Below are 22,424 nucleotides of genomic sequence, written 5' to 3' on the forward strand. Positions count from 1 at the left end.
TGGTTAAATTATTCCAAAAAAATCAAGTTTAAAACTTCAATCTTAAGCAAATACAAAATTCAATTACGCCCTTCTCATTAATTACAACCGAGGGTGTTATAAACCGAAAGATACAAGTGAGTGGCCAAACTTGATGTCGTTTCTATGTTCATTATTATTAACTAAACATAGTAATTCACACGACAATTCGAGATTTTCCAAACGTTCATACTTATTGTATCTAATGAAAAAAAATTTGAAAACTGTACAACCCATTTGGTAGAAGATTCGATTTCCTCCAGATTTGATGCATTCAACTATGAAACATTTAAACGGTGATACTGAAACGGCGGAATTGAACAGCGACACATGATAGCGGAAACATGGGTAACAATATAAAAAATAAACAAAAACACAGGCTAAAGTAAAGGTCGATGAAGATAATCATATTGTGACGAATTCTGACGGGCGGTAATCAGTGTTTTTGATTATGGGCGCAAAAATAAATTCAGGGCTGTTACACACGTCCAGGCACGTAAACCCAGGTGCGAATTTCAATGCGTTTCCAGGTGATGACGCCCTTGAAGAGCATAAAATAGGCAAAAAGTGCGATTTCGTTTACAACATTCATGCGAACCAATGTCAAAAGCGCAGGAAACAGAAACTTCTAAACACAATTCAACGCTCCGAATATCCAGCATTACAATAAGATCAAATTGTTAGGTTAACAGACTAGCCGTGGTGTACAAAATATCATATGATAATTGTTTAGATCCCAGCGTATTGGCTACACTTAATCACTCGTATAAACGATTCTCGCGACTACATTCAATAGAATCGAGATTTTCGCGATAAAAATAGCAAATTCGCGAAATTCTCTTGTAACAGCCCTAAATTGGATGATTTTTTCGGTCAACAAATATTGTAAACCACATTACCACTTCAAAGTGTCACTAAAATAATAAAAAAAAACTTAGTGTGAAACAAGCTCCAGAAAAATTGTAAATTCGGGACTGATTTTTTTCTGATTATTATTGGTTTGTCCAAATCGAAAATCGCTTCCTATATATTATTATCAGCGACGTAGCGTTGATCGGATTGGTCCTCCCCAAAAGCTTTAGCCTTTATGGGCGCAGAAATCAAATATCACGCAATGAGAAATATAAAGTTCTTTTAGTGAAGGGGCCAATTCGATTGTACGACAATTCCCCGAATGTAACATTTCCCCGAATGAAACAAATCCCCGAAAAGAAAGTTATTTCCTGCAAAAACAACTTTGCGATCGATTTTGTGTGTCCGAACAGAGCAGCGTTCAAAGATACATTATAGAGTGTCTTCTTGTTCTTGATCTTCCAAAATGTGTTGGTAAATTAAAAAGATATCAGAGTACAGTGCTTCCAATGTAGTTTTTTTTTCTGAAATAGTCGAACAACAGCTGCATTTTCTTAAAACGTAAAATAGCGAACAGTAATTCTGACCGATAGCGTTTGGGTAAATTTCTATTTTTGAAATTAAAATCCTCTCCTGTATATACCTTCTTAAGAACTATAAGGCAAGGGTGAATGTGAATCTGATTTAACAAAAAATAATGCGTTTGTCCTGAATGAGGCATTGGTGCATGTGATTCCTTCTTCAAAAAGAATGTACCTCCCGGAATAATGCAATAATAAATGTGTTCCTCCTTTAAAAGGGGGTTGTTTCCCGGAATAATGAAACAATGAATTTTATTCTTTCTTTAATAAAATATATCTTCTCGGAATAAGGAAATGGGGGATGTGATCCATTCTTTAAAATAAGGCATTTTCACAAAGTAAGGAAATGGTAGATGTGGTCCCTTCTTCAGAAGCAGGCGTTAGCTCGAAATAAGGCAAAGGCAAATGAGTTTCACTTTTGGAGAGCACGTGTTTGTACATAATAAGGATTAATGTGATCTCTTATTTTGATGTAGGCAACTTTCCAGAATAATGAAAATATATATGGTCTCATGGTCTCGGATCTCTTACGGAGCCCCGCCGCTTTTGTAAACGACAAGCGTGCTTTTTTTTTCAAAGGTGTTGTACTTTTTACATCGGGGCGAGTCACGGAAGGTTAAGCAATGAGTATCGATTTTTTGACATTTCACCGAAAAAACATTTTGCTGATTTCATTTTCGCGGTATAACATTTGGTGGTATGTAACTCTCGTGGTATGACATTTGATGGATTATACTTTTTTTTCAGAATAATTCTTTTTGTCTCATACCGGGTATACAAAATCATTTAAAGAAGGCATTATCTCCTCCATTCGCATTATTCCGGGCAAACGAGTTCATTTAAGGAAGGGACTATCTGCCCACTTTGCCTTTTACAGGGCAAATGTGTTCATTTGAAGGAGGTATTAACTCCTCCCTTCGCTTTGTACCGGAAGAAGGCTTTATCTCCTCGATTGGTCTTATACCGGGCAGATGCCGTCATTCAAAGAAGGCATTATCTTGTCTGTTTGCATTGAACCGCGCTGATGCTTCATCATACCGAGAAAACGTATTCATTCACGTATTCAAGAAAGCTTCTTCTTACTTCGCCCTATACTGGCCAGATGCATTCATTCAAAGAAAGCATTGCCTTCTTTTACGGCTTAGGTAGTTTTCTTTTTATTCGATGACTCTACTTTCCAACTCGACCTTGGTCTACTTTTCAACTTGGTTTTCTATTGGAATTACCACGGTTATTAAGTTGAAAGCTTTCCTATATGCAACAGTTGTACGAGTATGTGTCTTGTGTGGCGAGTACGACGGATACACTATGCCTAAGGATCCAAGTATGTTTCCCACCCAAAAGTATCCTAAGCCGGGACGATAATGGAACACGCTATCTCCGGATTAGCCATCTTACGCCTTTTCTCACATTTCGTATTCAGCATATTCAAATAGAAGAGGGAGGCATCTTAGACATAGAAAAACATATTATCAAACCGACTATAAATTCCGAAGGTCTATGATAAAGAAATTTTCAGCTGGGAGTAAAAAACGAACTTTTTTACACATCTACACACTTAATTTTTTTTACCGGGATCTCAGCAAAATGTTGAACTTTTACCGAGATTCGCACAGCCGTGCCCCAGCAAACATGTTTTTTGCCGAGATTTCTGTCAAAGTTGCTGAAAATCAGCAAAAAATTTGCCGAAACCCAGCTAACAAACCTCATTTTTGACGGGATATCAGTTTTTTATTTGCTGGGCACACGGCTGTGCGGATTTTGCCGAGCTGCAGAAATAAAAACTGAGTGTGTACAGCTCATATGAATTAAGGTACCCCGGGGCAAGTGGGACCTAAAAAAACGCTAGTTCAGCAAAATTGTTAACGCATACTTATAAAACACGATATTTCAGAACATTAACCACGCATACATCATTATATGCTTCCGTTGTTGAAGTGTAGACGTGTTGTAAGCCATTTATTCAATTACAAAAAATATTGGTAGTGAAAGAAATAAATTCACCTGTAGGACCCACTTACCCCTTCAAACGGGGCAAGTTGGACCTATTCTGTTTTATACTGTCGAACTAAACTAATTAAAGGAATCTACAATGTTCATGTTACTTCTGAGTCGTAGTATTTTCAGATCATGGATGGAGGTTTGTTGCTTGTCGGATTTTTGTTTTTGCTACAAGGAAGGGATTATAATTTTAGCAAATATGAACACCAGACAACAGCTGATTTACTGTTTAATTGGCTCTTGTTTTGCTCTTCACTGGGTTACTTTTGTACCAAATGTTTTAGATGGAAAGGATAAGCAATTCTTTATTCACCATTCGAGTGAATGTTTCTGTGTTTAAAGCACAGATTATTACATAAATCAGTACTTCAAAAGAAACGTTTTTATTCAGGCTATGCGCACTGCTATAAATTTGTAATAGAACGAAATTGCCAATTTATGTGTTGAGCGCTTTATTTCAGTCTTGCAAAATGTCGTGACCATCACCAGATGATCAGATATGAAAACAAAAACCACCACGCTTTTAAACGATGTTCTTTACTGACAATCACTGCAAGCGCATCGTGACATGTAGAAGCTGACACGTGAGTACCTTCGGTAAGCGTGACACCCAGATTGACAACCACAAGCTGAGAGCCATAAAGAGCATCAGGTCGGTCAGCTGTCAAAAGTGCAGGTGAGCACCGTTATTGATTGATTTTGTTGTCGTTTGATTGGACTGACGTCGTTTTTAATTGATAAATTGGATAAATCAATAGGTTAATTAAGGGTTCATTCACAAATTACATAACGCTAAAATGGACCTGGGGGCTGAAAGCCCCCACCCACCCTCTCGTAACGTATTTTGTATGGGAGGGTTCTGAAATTTGTATGGGCCGTATTTGTGAATGGCTCTAACTAAGAAAAAGTTTTTGTTAGAAAAACTTTTTTTCCTTCAAAGTGCCCAGCTTGCGATGTATGGACGGTTGGTAGGGAACAAAATCACCTATCTTGAGACACAATTTCATACAAATCAAAAAAAGCGTTTTTTCGCAAATCGAGTTTTAATTTTTGAAACTGTTGAAACTGATTTTTTTCAGTGTAGGGCTCAATTTGAATTGTTTCCGATATCTTTATTAGAAACTTTGACTGATTTTGCGATAGTCACCCATATAACATTTTTTGTAGGATGCGTCGTTTTTTGATTGTATCCATTTGAAAAAAATCAATAAAAAAAATTTGGCCTTTTTCAAAAGATAGTCTGGATCAAATTTGGAAAAACTATGTATGTACTTTTCTTTTAATGGCACCTCTTAAAATATTGCACAAAAAGTCAATATAAACAATAAGAACACTTAAATGTTCCCAAAAATTCTATTTTGGCTTCATGCATTTTTATCACAGCAAAAATCCATTAATTCCGCTAAATGGATTATTCCATTGCTGTCGAGCGTTGATTTCGAACCAAACACCGCATAGGTCAAGTGATCATCACGATAGTCAAGATGACATGGATATGACAACCACAACATCAGGAAAGTTTTCCTATCATTCATGCTGGTGATCACAGGCAGAAGAAGTGAAGACATGGTGAGTGACCAAGCGCTAGTTGCTAAAATGTCACTTTCATGGTGATCGTTACACCAAGCATGTGAGATCCACATTGAGCATCACAATTGAGTGCTTGACACATGACCTGGATTTTGTTATTGTCACGCGTTGCGTGACTTGTACGGTGACACTTTGCAGCACTGTTATTTATCTGAAAATCTGTAAATTTGATGCGCAATTTGAAAATAACAAAACACAAGACAAATTTTGTTGACCTATCGTTGAACAAATAGATTATTTGCACTGTAAATGGAAAAATATCGCATTGTTATAACTGTTGCGGGAGATAATTTTTAGAATGAATTTTGTATTATTTTTAATCAACTGTACAATACTATTTAACAGCGAAACCAACAATAAGCAAACTACATCTGATTCAGATCCATATGATATATGAGTGTCGGAGTTATTTTTCACTAGACAACGATTTAAAAACAATTAAAAGGGCTCTATCGAAATTGTTGTTCAAATATGTCCCACTTGCCCCATGTATGTTAAAACTCAAATTGCTCAAATTATTTACCTTCCACATCAATGATAAATTTAAAAACGACTATTATGGTGGAAATCCATTGAATTAAAATATAAGTAATAGATTTCCCCGGTAGTCTAAAGTCATGATCGAGCAATAGCATTAGCATGGTGCCTCAAATGGTTTTGATTCCAAATATTTTTGTGTGGGCTGTATTCGTTGATAGTCCTGCTTCATCTTTCTAGAAGATTGTTATCACTAAAAACGTTTATCGATTGATCAGCAGCCATAGTACCCACTTACCCCGTATTTTCACTTGCCCCGGAGTACCTTATATGTCTATCGACAAACGCTCTTCTCGTCGAATAGAGCTCCATACTATTTACCCAACTCACTAACACAAATTTCCCTTCCTCAGACATCTATAAAAGTAGTATGGATTCCCTATTAAATGTTGAACTAACTTTAAGGGAAGCTTCCTTCCATGATTGTAAGGACGTGGCCAGTTATACGAGTATAGGAAAAGGTATTATCCCCAAGTACCAATTTGCAGAAATATATGGTAGATTGCTCATGTGAGAATTGTATAGCCCCACCCTCGACGTGTACAATGTCCTATGCTATACAATACTATCTACAAGTCATATAAATTGGTCTTAGTTATAACCGATTTTCCTGTTTCAAATAAACTTTCCCTTTCATATTTTGGATTGAGAAGCCTATTTTCATATGGTAGGCTCATATCATTATCAAACTTTACGGAGCCGAATTCACTACTATATGAAAACCCAACAAACAATGTTCAATTTACGTTCCTGAGGACGTTTACAGGTAAGATTTGAAATTAGTTCTTAAAGGAAGTGGATGGGAAGATGCTTGTTATTGTTAGGGTAGTTCAAATGAAAAAAGGTTTAATATATCACATTGAATTACTGGAAATATTTCAACATAAATTATCCAAAATGCACGATTACTATTTAATACCATGAATAATTGTATAATTGTCTTGCGTAAATGCGTAATCTCTGACGGAAAATTATTATGGAAAGAACATAGTGAGGTGGATAGTGAAAAGTGAGAAATGTGAGAAGTGTGAAGAGCAAACTAAGTAATGAGAAGCGAGAAATGAAAAATGAGAAGTGAGCAGTGAGCAATGAGTAGTGAGAAGTGAGCACTGAGAATAAGAAATAATTGTAAAATTAGAAGTGAGAAGTGAGAGTTAAGTAGTGAGAAGTTAAGTGATGTAGTGAGTAGTGAGAATAGGACGTGAGAAGTAAAAAAATAAAATAAGAAAGTGTGAAGTGAGTTCTTCATAACTTCACGAGAAAAGAAAAGTGACTTATAAGAAGTGAGAAGTGAAAATGAGAAGTAAGAAATGAGTTGTGAGAAGTGAAGTAATGAATAGTGAGAAGTGACCAGTGGTAATTGAGGATGAGAAGTAAAAAGAGTAAGGTGAGAATTGAGTAGTAAGAAGTGAAAAGTGAGCAGTAAAAATTGAGAAGTTTGAACGAGAAGTTAGAAATAGTGAATAGTGAGATGGCCACTTCTCTCGCTCACTAAATCTGTCTCTTACTCACTCTCTCTCTCACTCACTTACTCTCTCTCTCACTCACTTACTGTCTCTCTCTCTCTCTCTCACTTAATCTCTCTCCCTCTCACTCGCTTACTAACACGCTCTAACTCTTTCTCACTCTATCACTCTCACTTACTCAATCTCACTAATTCTTTCACTCTCACTCAATTACTCACACTCTGGCTCACACACTCACTTTCACTCTCACTCGCCCATTCTCACTCACTAACTCTCACTCACTCACTTTCACTCTCACTCGCCCATTCTCACTCACTAACTTGCTGTAACTCACTCTCTCTCTCTCACTCACTCGCTTACTTACACGCTCTTACTTTTTCTTACTCTATCACTTTCACTTACTCAATCTCACTAATTCTTTCACTCTCACTCACTTACTCATTCTTATTCACTCATTAGCTCTGGCTCACTCACTTTCACTCTCACTCGCCCATTCTCACTCACTCTGACTCACTCACTTTTATTCACTTACTGTTACTCACTCACTCACTAACTCTCTCGCTCACTCAATCTCAAACACACACTCATTCTCATTCACTCATTCAATCTCATACACACACTCATTCTCACTCACTAATACACTCTCACTCATTATTTCACTCTCACTCACTTACTCACTAACTCTCATCCTCACTTTGACTCACTTAGTCACCCTCACTCACTTTCAAACATTTTCTCTTTCTCTCTCTCCCACTCAATCTCTCTCACCCACTCTGTCCCTTTCTTTCGCTATTTCTCCTCTTCTCGTTATATTCTCCTCTTGTCGCTCGTATGTGTTTATATAATGGAACCCGAACCAAACCAAAACCAGCAAAATATTTACTGTATCGCAGCAGCAACCGATACATCACTTTTACTGAGATCTCGGCAAAAATCATATTAGTTGAAACTCGGCGGTGCCCACCTCGGGAAAATAAACAAAAAATGCTGAGATCCCGCGAAAAAAAATAAATGTGTAAGGTGTGGCCAACCCAGCCCCACTTCCGATCCAGAATTTCTGTTGCTATCGGCCTCTGAGTGACAACGACGATGGAGCTCGTTTTTTGAGATCCAGTTGTGAGGCCACCACTAGGCACAAGTTATGTACCGCAGGTATATGGAGGTCAATATATAGATGTGCTCGACTTGCGGTTAGCGGCAGTGCAGCCGTTGAATGTTTTCAACTGATATATACAACTGATATTTCGCTAGCGTATAACAGAACAGATTCCAAGTCAAAGTTGAAAATTCGGATGTTGGTGCGTTCACTTATCTGCCTGTTCTTCCAGATATTTCTTGAACTTGCAGGGTACTTGGGGAAACATACTTTCTTGGCGGATGAAGATGATGAAATATAAAAGAAAGTTGTGCATCCGTTCAACAAACAGAGTAAAGTTCAATTGTCATAAGACGAATTTGTACAATCCCATTTAATTCCACCACTAATTAAGTGGTGGAGTTAAATGGGATTGTACAAACTCGTCTTATGACAAGTGAAGACATTCCACTAAAAAGCTCAAAATAATTTTCTTAAGAGTTATTTTTTCACCATTAACTTTGCCGCGGACGGTCTCAGCTGTAATAGCTTTTAAATTATAGCTGGAAGTGTAAATATTTACTAAGAGGAAGTATCAAGAGGAAATTTGGAAGGAAGCATCAGTTTTATTAGGTATGCAAAATGTTCACGTAATTTATTAAACTGAATTATCTCACATTCTGAGCCTTATACAGAGCATATTAGCTCAAATCCGGTAAAAATGACAACTGCATCTCATATTCCTTCCCGAGGTTATGTTCAAAATGCAACAAAATGCAAAGGACTGTAAGACGCGATGACCTATTTGTAACAGGTGCCGGATGTTCTGCGAAACTAATTAATTATTCCTTTCCCGTAAGGCTGTAAGACAATTCAAATGGTTAGCAGTGCTTATTTGTTGTTTATCCGCCAATGGCCACCGAATGGCCACAATGATACTGGCTGAAATAAGCTAAGGTTATGGAACAATCCATGCACCTGAAAGAAGAGTGGAGGTAATAGAAGAGAGGCACCATCACCCTTGGGGAATAAATTTTTTAAAGTGAAAATTTAAAGTTTGTCCAACAATTCTGGACCGATCTGCGATTTGGACGTAACTTATTCTGTAAACAAACAATGTTTTGTGGATTCTGTTAAAAACAAGCATTTTCCTTAAAAACTAATTCCCTTTCCTAATAGAGGAAAGCTTATTATGTCGGATACTACCGTGATTTTATTAGAAAATGCTTGCTCTAGCAGGAATTCGCCTTACAATGTTTGTTTACAGCATAATTTACGCCCAAATCGAGCATGATGCCACTACATTCCTCAATACATCAAACTGGTTTACGTTGAACATGACGGGCATGTCTTGTACAAAACCCGTTTGATTTCATGGCTATATAATGACAATCTATGTTCTGGAATCCAGCTTCTTTATCCAAAAAATATTCTCTGAATTTCCAACCACACCAAAACGAAGTTATTTGGCATAATGTCATTTGACCATCAATGAAGTTCTCATTCCATTAAACACAGATTTAGAATGAGGCTCCACAAAAACCTGGAAGTGCCACACGCCTACCAAAGCTTAAAAATACTAAAAATCACTACTGCCACGACTGTATTACAGTCATGCTCAAATCTAAATAGAAAGTTAAAGTATTTCATGCAAACTCACAGCGTTTCACACTCATTAGTCGTACAATTCGCTCCAAAAACCGTTTAAAACCAATCCACAATACATTTGTTGAATCAGTTCAATTTTGACAGATACAGTAGCAACATTGCATTAAGAGGACTGACTATTGAAAAGTTTTTTGGGCAATTATTCCAGTCAAGCCATTCTTCACTTCCCACAACTTTTACCCGCCATCGATAACGCGCACCCTATTGGTCATTAATAGAATCGAATAGGAAAGTACGAACCATCAATACAATTCCCAAACAAACACCATTTGCTTCTTCAATGAGTTTAAATGGTTTTCAATAGATCATCACTCATCAGTTCGTAAATCACTATCACCCTATATTCGTCCTGTAACAAGAATTATTTCTATGAACTATTCTGCATCACTCATTTGTCATAGAGCAATTGTATATCATCTTTAAATTGATAATTATAAGATGCATTGATCAAAACTTCAATGACCCAGACAATCCTCGTAACGCAAAATGATAAGCACGATATCCACTTTTTTTGAAAACTATAATTCAAAGACTAATCCCAAGACTTACATGTTTCTATAGTTTGAGATTTACATAGTTAAATGTGATTGCTTTTTTGTCCTTATCCTAAGCATACAGTACAAGAGGGTTTCACATGTTTTTCTTTTAATGAGCAATAAATAGTCGTTATCGTCGAATACTAGTCACATCAAAGTCATTATTAACCGGAAAAACGATTTCAATCGCACAAAGACAACAACGCACAGTCTGTTCGCAAAAGCAGACTTAATGGACTGAAGGTCATCTTCGGAAATGAGGTCTAAACAATATTTAAGTATCAGCACCAACGCGTGTACTCGATGTTTCCGAATCTGCGAACCACTTTTAGTGAAATGGAAGAACTGTTTGAAGAATAAATCACACAAATAGCGCAATTATAGGAAGGAGCATCGGAAAACAACACTACAATAAGTTTTTGCTATGGATGGATGATCGTCGTATTTGTTCGGTGATGTAAATATACAAACTGAACCGCTTTAGGCGACTCAAGTGTGGCCGTAATCAACCATAATTTCAAAACTCCTGATCTATAGAACCTAAATTTCACATAAACATGAACTGACTATGCTTCAAAAGCCTAAAAATGTGTGAATGATAGAAGTTTTGTTTCAAACAATTGATCCATGATACTCATCAAAGTAAAACACGTTCCAGGTGTATCTCCCGAAACAACAAAAGCAAAAAGATTGCCGTTCGCTCAGAAACCTGTTCTCAAAGCAAACCAATCCCAGTTCAAACTATCATGAATTCGCAAGCCGGAATCCAAATTTACGCGCAACGAAGTGCGTGCGGTGTTCTCCCTGTCGATTAATTTACGGTACCCAGCACAGATGCTTACTTGTTCTTGTCGATGCTGCTCACGAACCGCCGAAAGAGGTAATCCAACCCGCGAAAATTAGAACACCAAATGCGCACGCACCACGAGGATAAAAACTGGTTCAAGAAACTTTACTTAACCGGAGCAAGTCGAGTCTAGAACTAAACCGACGACGGTAACGACCCAGTCGATGTAGGTACGGCCTGCCGCAGTTTGATTTTTCGATAAAACGTCAATCAGCAAGTAGGCTCCATCGGACGGACACGTTCTTATCTCTGCATGCATACCAACATACCACACTGACTGGCCAGATAAGATCTGATCAAGGTAGTAACGCTGCTGGCGGTAGTGACTGCGGCGGCGCACAATTATCCATCGATTTTTTTTATCAAAACTTCAAAGCTCAAAACCCCACGATAGGCACAGGGGATTTGGTTGGTCGCGATTTTATTTTATGGACCCCTAACTTACTGCAAAACAGGATCAACGTCGTTATGTAAACTAATGGCGAAAACATCAATACTGCATCGCACCGCGATTGCGAGGAGATTACCTCCAGCTGCAGCGTTGGCTTCGCCCCAGGTGATCAATCGAGCTCACGTTCGGTCGTCACATTTGGTCAATGCACCGAAGATTTACTACAACGATCGCAAACGGCGGCGTCGCCGGTTCGATGACCACGAACGGTGACGCCAGTAATACATACCGTTGTAAAACCGAACAACGATAAAAATCTTGTTTGTGAAATGTGAGCTTCGGACCGACCACAGCAGCGAGAGAAACTCGGGTGCCAGGAAAATTGTACCACGTTTTCCCACAGTCGATGGTGGTGGTAGCCGTGGAAAGTTTGTTTATAAAACGATCCTCCGCTAAGCTGCTGACAGCTACCAACTAAGACGGGATTATAGAGAGAGGGTTCAAAATGGACTTTGACTATCGCGGAATCGCACGCCTATCGGATTGAACTATAAAGCGTGAGATAAGATAAGGTCTGTGAAGCACGTGCACTTCAGACGGATTGACTTCTTGATTTCAAGTGGTTTAGTTTTGATGGTGAACGTAACGAGTGTTGCAGTTCCTGGTAGTTTGTCCAGACGAATGTGAAGTAATGGGGTAAAAATAAGATACTTGAACTACGGCGCTAACTGTCCTTGACGATTGGGTAAACAATAATGTCTCATTCGAAACAAATCGTACTAGCCACCTGGAAAATGACTGTCACAAGAAAGAAACAATCGTAATATTTACGTCTTTTCAATCTGCAGTTTAAAAACCCGGACTATTCCACCTAGCGGCGTTGGTGCCTTTCTCGTACATAAAAATACTGAAAAATATGAATGAGTGTTTTTTAGCGTATTTTGCGTATAAAAATAGTGTTTTAGCCATAACTTCTGATCCCATAGTCCGATCTAGCCAATTTTCAATAGCAAACAATGGAACAATGGGATTGCGGTAATTCTGTCTGATGCGAGTAATTCGGACAATGCTAAGTTCCAAAAACTGTGTCTACAAAATTTTGTACACATACACACACATACATAGAGGTGGGAGCTCGGGATTTGTTCCCGGGCGCCAATGAAAAACCACCACCAGAAAAGCCACCGCCTCGTCAGAAGCAGGGCTGGTAGCGGTCAATGCCGCTCAAAATAGTGACTTTAGTGACCAAAACTGACGAAAAAAGGGACCAAATAGTGACTTTCAGCTGCAGAAAAAGTGACCAAATAGTGACTTTTAATTTCATTTGCAGTGAAAAAAATTGACTTTTATATGAAGTTAATAAGGCCGATACAAATAATTTTCAAAAATTATGTCTCCCTCTAATATCTTTTGACCAAAAATTCCAATTTGAAGGGGCAATAAATTCCGCAAAAAAAACACGAATTGACCTTTCCGGCTTCTACCACTCGAAAAACACAATTTGAGGGCAGTCATACCAAATAATGGGCAATAATGTTTGAGCTTTATTTATTTAAATAATTAAATTTATAAATTTATTTAAATAATTTTTCGACATAGATTTAATTTGACTCACAAAGTTTATACATCTGAAACCAAAGAATCATTTTGAAACCTAAAGGATTTTGATCAGAATTTCGAACATCCTAAACAATAAGTTTGAGCTATCAACCGGTGAGTCAAACTTTAAATAACAAAATTCTTAACAAATTCACGATTTTTCTTGATGGAATATTTAAATTTTATGCAGTCTCAAATGTCTAAATTGTCATCAGAATATATTTTGGAAAATTTTACTGTATTTATCAAAGCAGATCTCGAGAGACCATTCATTTTGCTCCTTACGGAAAAAAAATATGAAATAAATCTTTCTATGAGGGATCGCCTACGTAAGAAATGTTCCACTCATAAAGTCCTTTTTCTCCATTTTGATCCTAAAAAAATCTTATGTTTCAAAATATATATGTTTCTGATTAGAACATATTTATTATAATAAAAAAAAAACTAAAAAGCTTGTTAGTTTTGGGTATGCACTAATGAGCATTACAACAACAGGAAATGTATCTACAATTGTGTAGGACTGAGATAAAAATATCAGAATTTTATTGAAAAGATGAATTGAAATACTCAACAGTTCAATTGATAAGGTGTAGAGTTTAATAGTTTTTAAAAAAGATTTAAAAATAAGCAGGTTCTGCTATTAGTCTTGTGAATATATTTAGAATCCCATCCTGCTTGCATCACATCACTATATACACAATTGGATCACAGTGACACAAAACCCCTTCAATTAATCGCTGTTTTAAATCTAACAATTAATAATAGATTCAGAGCGAATTTTAGGTCACTAAGAAGTTACGAACAGATTTCGGCTGTCGGGCCAAAAAATATTAGTCATTTTTTTCTAAATCCGTCATTTCATTTTTTTTCTTCTTTAGTAAAGAGGCTCTCAGCCCTTAGCTGGTTGACCTCTGCCGTCATTTCATGTCCGTCATGAATAAAGCATCTTGCGATGAAAGAAGCTTCAAATTTTTCAATTTTTTTTTTTTTCATTCCGCTATACGATGCTCTTAACGAAACCTCGTCAATAGTTTCAAAATAGTTGAAAATACAGTCGCCTCTCCACATCTCGATATTGAAGGGAACATCGAGATAGGGAGAGATCGAGGTATGGAAGGAAAATTGAAATGAGTACTAGATCCAAAAAAGATCGTTGTTATGAAAAACGACAACAAAACAAATGTCGTTTCTTATTGTTGATGTGTTTGTTATTGTTCAGAGATGGTCTAGTAGCCTAAAAGATTGATCATATCGATATAAGGAGAGTGAATCCTGAACAAAATATGATTAGAACACATCGAGATAGAGAAATATCGAGATAGGGAGATCATCGAGATGTAGAAAGTCAAAATGTATGTGGATTGAAGGGACCGAGGAAATCATCGACATAGGAAGAGATATCGAGATATAGAACATCGAGATATAGAGAGTCGACTGTAGTGACTTTTTCCGAGAAAAAGTGACTTTAGTGACCTGAGGTCGAAAAAAGAGAATTTTTAGTGACTGACCCGAAAAAAGTGACCAAGTCACTAAAAAGTTACTCGCTACCAGGCCTGCAGAAGTCACCGAAAGGGGAAGCCGTACTCGTCAAGGCTAACGATACAAGGACGTATGCAGCGCTCCTCAATATGACACTTACTTAAAGGATCCGGAGCTGAGGGACTTGGGCGAGAATGAAGTAAGGACCAGGCGCACTCAAACCGGAGAGATGCTCTTCGAGTTAAAGAAGGACCCTGCGGTTGATTGCTCGATTATGCAGGAGCGCCTCGCAAAATCGTTGGGCGCAGAGGCGGAAGTTAAATCCCTGTAATTATGTGCAGGGATCTATACGAGATCACGTCGGAAGAAGAGCTCAAGGATGCTCTAAAGTCACAGTGTAACCTGGGCGATGTGCAAATGGTAATCCGAATAAGGAAAGCGTTCGGAGGAACACAAATAGCGATAATTCGCCTGCCAGTTACCGCTGCTAAAAAGGCTCTAGAGGTAGGCAAACTGACTGTTAGATGGTCAAAATGCCCATTGAAAGCCGCCCCGCCAGTGAATAAACAAGCGGAGAGATGCTTCAAACGTTTGGGCTTCGGACATCGGGTAGGGGCTTGTAAGGGTCCGGACATATCCAATATGTGTTGGAAATGCGGGGAACAGGTCATTTTACGAAAGACTGTACGCAAAAACCTAAGTGTATGCTTTGCACACCGGAAGAAGGGAATGATCATCAGACGGGTGGCTACAAATGCCTTGCCTACAAGAGAGCGATCGCAGGCCAGCAGTAGTGGACATAATTCAGATTAATCTGAATCACTGCGAAACCGCACAGCAACTGTTTTGGCAGTCAACAACAGAAGCGATGTGTGACATAGCGATAATTGCAGAGCCGTATCGAGTTCGCCCTGGTAACGGCAACTGGGCGGCTGATAGAACGGGAATGGCTGCGATACAAGTTATGGGCAGACTACCTATCCAAGAAGTGGTGGAGAGTTTATGTGAAGGATTCGTGATTGCCAAAATCAACGGCATTTACATATGCAGTTGCTATGAAACTCCAAGGTGGACAGTGGAGAAGTTCAGCCAGATGCTAGAGCAGTTAACCGGCAAGCTGATCGGACGAGGGCCGTGGAGTGGGGCAGCAGAGTAACCAATACAAGAGGATACATTCTGCAGGAAGCTCTGGCGCAGCTAGATGTACGATTGTGCAATGAAGGCACCGTGAGCGCATTGCGGAGAGACGGGAGCGGAGGAGTCTATCATCGACATCAAGTTCTGCAGTCCTTCGCTGATGCCGAACATGAACTGGAGAGTTAGTGAAATGTACACCCATAGCGATCACCAGGCGATTCGCTATTGTATTGGGCAACGAAAACCTGCAACAACACGAAGAAGAATGACCGTGTTGAGCAGAAGTGGAAGATGAGAGCCTTTAATAAGGACCTCTTCGTTTAGGCACTTCGTCCGGACAATAGTATCGAGCACATTGATGCGGCCGAAATGATAAGGAGAATGGTAACGGCTTGTGACGCCGCAATGCCGCGAAAACAGGAACCTAGAAGCAATCGCCGTCCAGCTTACTGGTGGAACGAGAGGCTCAGTGCGCTGCGTGCTGCTTATCTCAGATCCAGGGCACATAGAGCGAGGACGGAACCAGAAAGAGAGGAGCACAAGGCGGCGTTCCGGGAAGCTAGAACCACATTGAAAAGGGCAATCAAGATGAGCAAATAAGACTGCTACAAGGAGCTATGCCGAGAAGCAGATGCCAATCACTGGGGTGATGCGTACAGAATTGTGATGGCTGTGATGTGATGGATCAAAGGCCTGCCGACGCCAGCTGAAATGTGTCCAGTAGTGCTGAAGGAAATCGTGGAAGGTCTCTTCCCGAAACATGGTTCACAAGATCCGGGTCCAGATGGAATACCAAACGTGGCTCTAAACGCTGCGATCTTGGCATATCCGATTATGTTACTCCAGCGGTGCCTGGACGAGGGTAACTTTCCAGAAATGTGGAAGACCCAGAAGCTGGTATTGCTGCCAAAACCTGGAAAGCAACCGGGGAATCCGGCCTCGTATAGACCGATATGCCTGATAGATACAGTTGGGAAGCTCCTGCAGAGGATCATTCTCAACAGGTTGACGAAGTGTATGGAGGGTGAGGGTGGACTGTCAATGATGCAGTTCGAATTCGAACAGGAGTATCAATTGTGGATGCAATCCGGACAGTACTCGAAAGTGCTGAGAAAGCGTCCAAACAGAAGCGAAGAGGAGATCGATACTGCGTAGTTGTTACGATAGACGTGAATGCGGGTTCCCGGCTATCTGTGTCACATTCTGAAGAGCTACTTCAGAGCAATGGTCTGGTGTATGACACGAACGAAGGGCAAAAGTCGATGCGTGTTACGGCGGGTGTTCCTCAGAGTTCCATATACTCGGCCCAACCCTCTGGAACGGGATGTACCTGACACTGCAGCTGCCCAGGAAAGTGAGAATTTGAAAGTGAGGTTTTGCGGATGACGTGTCACTAACAGTGATGGAGAAGTGGAGGCGTCAGTGACGGAGGCGATAACCACAATCGAGAGTTAAGCTACAGATAGCTCACCAAAAAACGGAGTCAGCAACTGCAAAGCAATCCAACGGATGGAGATCGTAGTCGAAGGGCATGAAATTACATCGAAACGGTCACTGAAGCACCTTGACCGGTTGAACTTCAACAACCATGTCGACTACGCCTGTGAAAAGTAGGCGAAGGCAATGAACGCGATAACGAGGATCATGCCAAACGTTGGCGGACCAAGAAACAGCACGAAGCGTCTGCTAGCTAGTGTCTCGTCACGCTAGTGGACCCACCTTCTTATTCCGAACCTGGCAACGTGGATAAATAGAAAGCATGGCAAGGTAAACTTCCACCTGACGCAGTTCCTGTCGGGCCAAAGATGCTTCAGGAAGTATCTGCATCGGTTCGAGCATGCTAACTCACCGTTCTGTCCGAACTGTGAGAACGTCGAAGAGACGCCGGAGGGAAATAACCGGCCTAAGCTTGGAGAACGTTGTTGAAGAAATGTGTCGAGAGGAAAGCACTTGGAATGCGGTCATCTGTTTTGCAAAAGAAATGTCGCAACGACCAAAGAGAATCGGTACCGGGAGAAATTCTTTTGTCGGGGAACTCTCCGTCGGTGTAGGCTAGATCCACCACCGGGGACTAGACTGAGTAGATCGCGACGAAATACCACCAGCGACGGGTAGTCAGGGCACCAGTGAACCGGACGCCCTGCTCCACCGGAATCGCTGGACTGACCTTGGCACCCGGCTGGTTGGCTTCGGTGTGGGAGAAACTCCTTCACCGGGAATTATCTGTCAAAGTAGGCTAGATCCACCCTTGGGGACTAGACCCAGTAGACCGCGAAGAATCAGTCGTTCAAAGTCGTCGAGACACCAGCCACTTCAAAGTGGAGGCTAGGTATACCGGCGATAGGACCAAGGAGAGGTGCTTAACAGCACAACAGGCCGACTTCTCCGAAGTAAAGCAGATTGGTAGTACCGGAGAAGTGCAGGTATAGACACAGAACGATTTGATGATAATTTCGAATGAGCTCGTAGTAGAAGTCGCATCTTGCGGTCCCGGGGAAGAGCAAGATAGCAAAGCTAGGAAAGGAGGTTTTTTCCATCATTTGAAGTTTTTCCTCCCATCACCGTGGAAGCAAGTTTCCATAGAAGCAACGATTACCTAATTGTAGGTAACCTAGCAGGCGTGAACCTCAGAGCCAAATCCCCCTAGCAGCTATGTTTTTGATGGGATGCAAAAGGGAGCTAGTTATGGGATGAAGTGTTGAACCGTTCCCCTACCTGCAATGTATCTCGTGAGAAAAAAAAAACATTATTTGAAAGAGCTAAAAAAACTGAACATGAACAATTCTATGATGTAGAAACAGCGAGCTGCCTAATACTTAATTCCGTTTAAGTAGTTCATTGTATACTAAGTAGGGTATCCAATCATGGTTTGAAAAAGTAAAAAGCGTATCATGGTTTGAACCATTTTTAAATCAGTCGAAATTACCATCTTTTTGGCAGAAAAAGAACCTTAACCAGTATGAATGGAAATTCCCCCAGGAATTCATATGGAACTTCCTCCAGAGATTCATATGGAAGATCCTCCAAGAATTCCTTCTGAAGTTCCTCCAGGAATTCCTTCGGAACTACCTCCAGAAATTCCTTTGGAAATTCTTCTAGAAATTCTTTCAAAAATTCCTCCAGGAATTCCTCTAGAAATTCCAATTTCTCCGGAAGTTGCTCTGGAAGTTCCTGTAAGAGTTCCTTCGGAAGTTCCTCCCGAAGTTTCTACAGAAGTTTCTCCAGGAGTTCTTCTGAAAAATCCTCCAGGAGTTCCTTCCGAAGATCCTCCAGGAGTTCCTCAGGAGGTTCCTCAAGGAATTCCTTCGGAAGTTCCTCCGGGAGTTACTCCCGGAGTTCATCTAGAAGTTCCTCCAGGAGTTCATCAGGAGGTTCCTCCAGGAATTCCTCCGGAAATTCCTCCAAGAGTTCTTTCGGAAATTCCTCCAAGAGTTCCTCCAGAAGTTCCACCAGGAGTTCTTCCAGGAGTTTCTCCAGGAATTCCTCTGAAAGTTCATCCAGGAATTCCTTTATAAGTTCTTCCAGGAATTCATCCGTAAATTCTTCCAGGAAAACCTGCAGACATTCCTCCAGGAATTTCTCCGGAAGTTCCTCCAGAAAAACTTCTGGAAATTCCTCCAGAAATTTCTCATGAAGTTCCTACAGGAATTTCTCTGGAAGCTCCTCCTGAAAATCCTTCTGAAGTTCCTTCAGAAATTCCTCCGGAAGTTCCTCCATCAATTCTTCCGGAAGTCTCACCAAAAGCTCCTCCAGAAGTTCCTTCTGAACATCCTCCGGAAGCTCCTTCAAGAATTTCTCCGGAATCGGGATGTTCCTCCGGGAATTCCTTCGGAAGTTCCTCCAGAAATTTCTTCGTAAGTTCCTCAAAAACTTATTTTGAAAGTTCCTACAGAAATTCCTCCGGAAGTTTCTCCAGAAATTCATCCGGAAAAAAATATTTTAAGTTTATTTTATGGAATGTATTCAACCGTCTAAGACGAGTTAAGTAACTCCATTTAATTCCACCAATTATTTTGTATCTGCAAAGATATCGAAATAATTGGTGAAATTAAATGGAGTTACTTAACTCATCTTAGACGGGTTGTCATCCGGGGGCAGCAGGGACCATGTCCAAGGGCTTGACGACCCCTCCCCAGCTGTCTGTGAGTCAGGGAGAACTGCCTAGGGCGTGGTGGGATTTAGCAGTGGGCTCTGCTAAAATCCCTCCCAAAAAACCACAAGTGCCCGTAAGCAGACTCTATCAAAGCGACTGTGTGCCGCTTCAAAAGCACAAGCCCAGAGAGTGCCACTGGCACATCAGGGTTGATATCAGTAAGACCCTGATTATGGCATACTGGTTGCGTGTACTGGTTTCGTATTTGGATATTGTTATATTGTGAAGTGAGGGCTGGCAGTCTGACATTCTACTCTCTTAGTAGGGTCGGGTGACACTGACTCGAAACGGCGAGTGGGCTAATGGCTAGGCTGTCTTCCGTCCCATAAAACCGTGGCGGGCCTTGTAGCACGCTGCCCAATCCTGCCATCCAGTTTTGCCTACTGGGTGGGAGTAGGCTCAGATGCCCTTTCCTGACTTGCGCTGATCTGGCTCTGAACACGCAAGTGTCAACCCTCGCATGGCCTCCTTGCTTGCCGCAAGGCAGGCATAGATAACCATGGGATCACTAAAGGCAACTACTCCAGTAGGCTTCGCCGGCAGCCGCAAGGGGGACCAATAAGAAATGAGTACTGAACGTAACCTAGCTTTGGAGTTGGAGGTGACGGACCCCTTTGCCAAAGGGGCCTAGCGAGGTCCCCTATTAAAGAGGGGGCAAGTGGAGTGACGGCTGCTGCTATTGGCAGCACCGAAGAGTCTCCAGCGGTGGTGGGGAGTAGCCCTGCCTGCACGCCTGACGAGCCACTACCCGGGATACGGGTGGTGGCCGAGCAACTCGATGAGATCATCGAGTTCGTAAGCGGCAGGCAGAACACCAACAAGGAGCTTAAGCAGAGCCTGTTGGTGCTCCGGCGAGCTGTTCGTGTCGCAAGACAAGAACAGGTCGCTTACATCAGGCGTGTAGCGGAAGCAGAGAGGATAGCCAAAGGTACGCAGACCAAGGCCCTCTCCTCCCCTAGCGGTGTTACTGCGGCGAAAGAGGCGACCGCCCTTACGGCCAGTGAGGGCAAGAAAACGCCAAGTAAGAAGCGACCCAAACGCGCTACCATTAAGGCGAAGCGTCGCCTGGATGGTGCACCGGAGCCTGAAGGGCGTATGCCCAAGAAGGCGAAAGGCACCAGACAGGCACAAGTTGCTGAGCCACAAGCTGGCCCCAGCCAGCCATCGGTACCCGCCGAAGGGGATGCGAATCCTTGGCAACTGGTCAGTAGGGGGCGGAAGTCGAACACCCCTCGACCAACGAAGAAAGTGAGAGACAGAGGCGAGGCCTTGTTGGTGAAAACCGACAAGGACAAATACGCCGATGTCCTTAAATCGCTGCGAGCGGCCGATAGCCTATCGGCCCTGGGCCAGGACGTGCGCAGCGTTAGACGTACCAAGAACGGTGAAATGATCTTGGTACTGAAGCGTGGCGCGCAATCCAGCGGGTGGCTTACAAAAAGCTTGCCCAGGAGGTCTTGGGTGACGGCGCTCAGGTTAGGTCGTTGGGTGCGGAAGTGACCCTCCAGTGTAAGCAGCTGGATGAGGTCACGACCGCGGAAGACGTCGTCTCTGCCGTCAAAGAGCAGTGCGGTACAGAGGTTGAGCGGTCCTCTGTACGTCTAAGAGGGGGATTCTTTGGTACGCAGGTAGCCTATCTCAGACTACCGGTGGCTGACGCCAAAAAGGTCATCGAGAAGGGGAAGCTGAAAATCGGCTGGTCAGAATGCCCAGTAAGCGTGCTCCAGCCACCTTCAGTGGACAGGTGCTACCGGTGCCTTGAGTCCGGGCACAAGTCCTATGACTGCAAGGGCCCAGACCGAAGCAAGATGTGTCGTCGCTGCGGCGAGGAGGGACACAAAGCACAGGAATGCGACAAGGCACCTAGGTGCCTTATCTGCGCCAGTAAGAAGCAGGCCCGGAACCATGCTATGGGCGGGCCTGCGTGTCCCTTCGGAGAAGCCAATCGGAAAGCCGTGCAAGTAACACAGCTGAATCTGAATCACTGTGCACCTGCCCAGCAGCTGCTGTGGCAGGCGGTCTCGGAGTCGAGGATCGATGTCGCCCTCCTGTCCGACCCGTACAACGTCCCTGCCGGCAACGGCAACTGGGTGGCGGACGGGTCTAGGTCGGCGGCAATTTGCACAACGGGCAGGTACCCCGTTCAAGAGGTTGTACACTCCTCCGCGGAGGGTGTCGCGATAGCCAAGATCAACGGGGTGTTCTATTGTAGCTGCTACGCCCCACCAAGGTGGCCAATGGAACAGTTCAACCAGATGATCGACAGGCTATCGGCCAACCTAGTAGGTCGGAGCCCGTTCGTTATAGCGGGAGACTTTAATGCTTGGGCAGTGGAATGGGGCAGCCGCTGCACCAATCAGAGGGACAAGCGTTACTCGAGGCACTTGCAAAACTCGACGCAGTGCTTGTCAATGACGGAGCCAGTAGCACATTCCGTAGGAATGGGGTCGAGTCATGGATAGATGTAACGTTTGTCAGCCCTAGTCTGGTCTCG

At 41.9% G+C, this 22,424-nt stretch overlaps 1 protein-coding gene across 4 annotated transcripts in view; it reads right to left on the bottom strand.

The window, feature by feature from the left end:
- LOC134224919 (long-chain-fatty-acid--CoA ligase 4-like) overlaps window positions 1–22,424 on the bottom strand; it is a 138,700-nt gene that overhangs the window by 31,797 nt on the left and 84,479 nt on the right. The window contains exon 1 of one of the 4 annotated variants that reach the window (XM_062704577.1): window positions 11,167–11,290. The exons of the other annotated variants lie outside the window; for them this stretch is intronic. The gene's annotated coding sequence lies outside the window, so the exon portion shown is untranslated. Of the gene's footprint in view, window positions 1–11,166; window positions 11,291–22,424 lie in introns of those variants that run through there. 4 annotated transcript variants of the gene reach the window in all.

The sequence above is a fragment of the Armigeres subalbatus genome, chromosome 3 (genome assembly GCF_024139115.2).
Source record: "Armigeres subalbatus isolate Guangzhou_Male chromosome 3, GZ_Asu_2, whole genome shotgun sequence".
NCBI lineage: Eukaryota > Metazoa > Arthropoda > Insecta > Diptera > Culicidae > Armigeres > Armigeres subalbatus.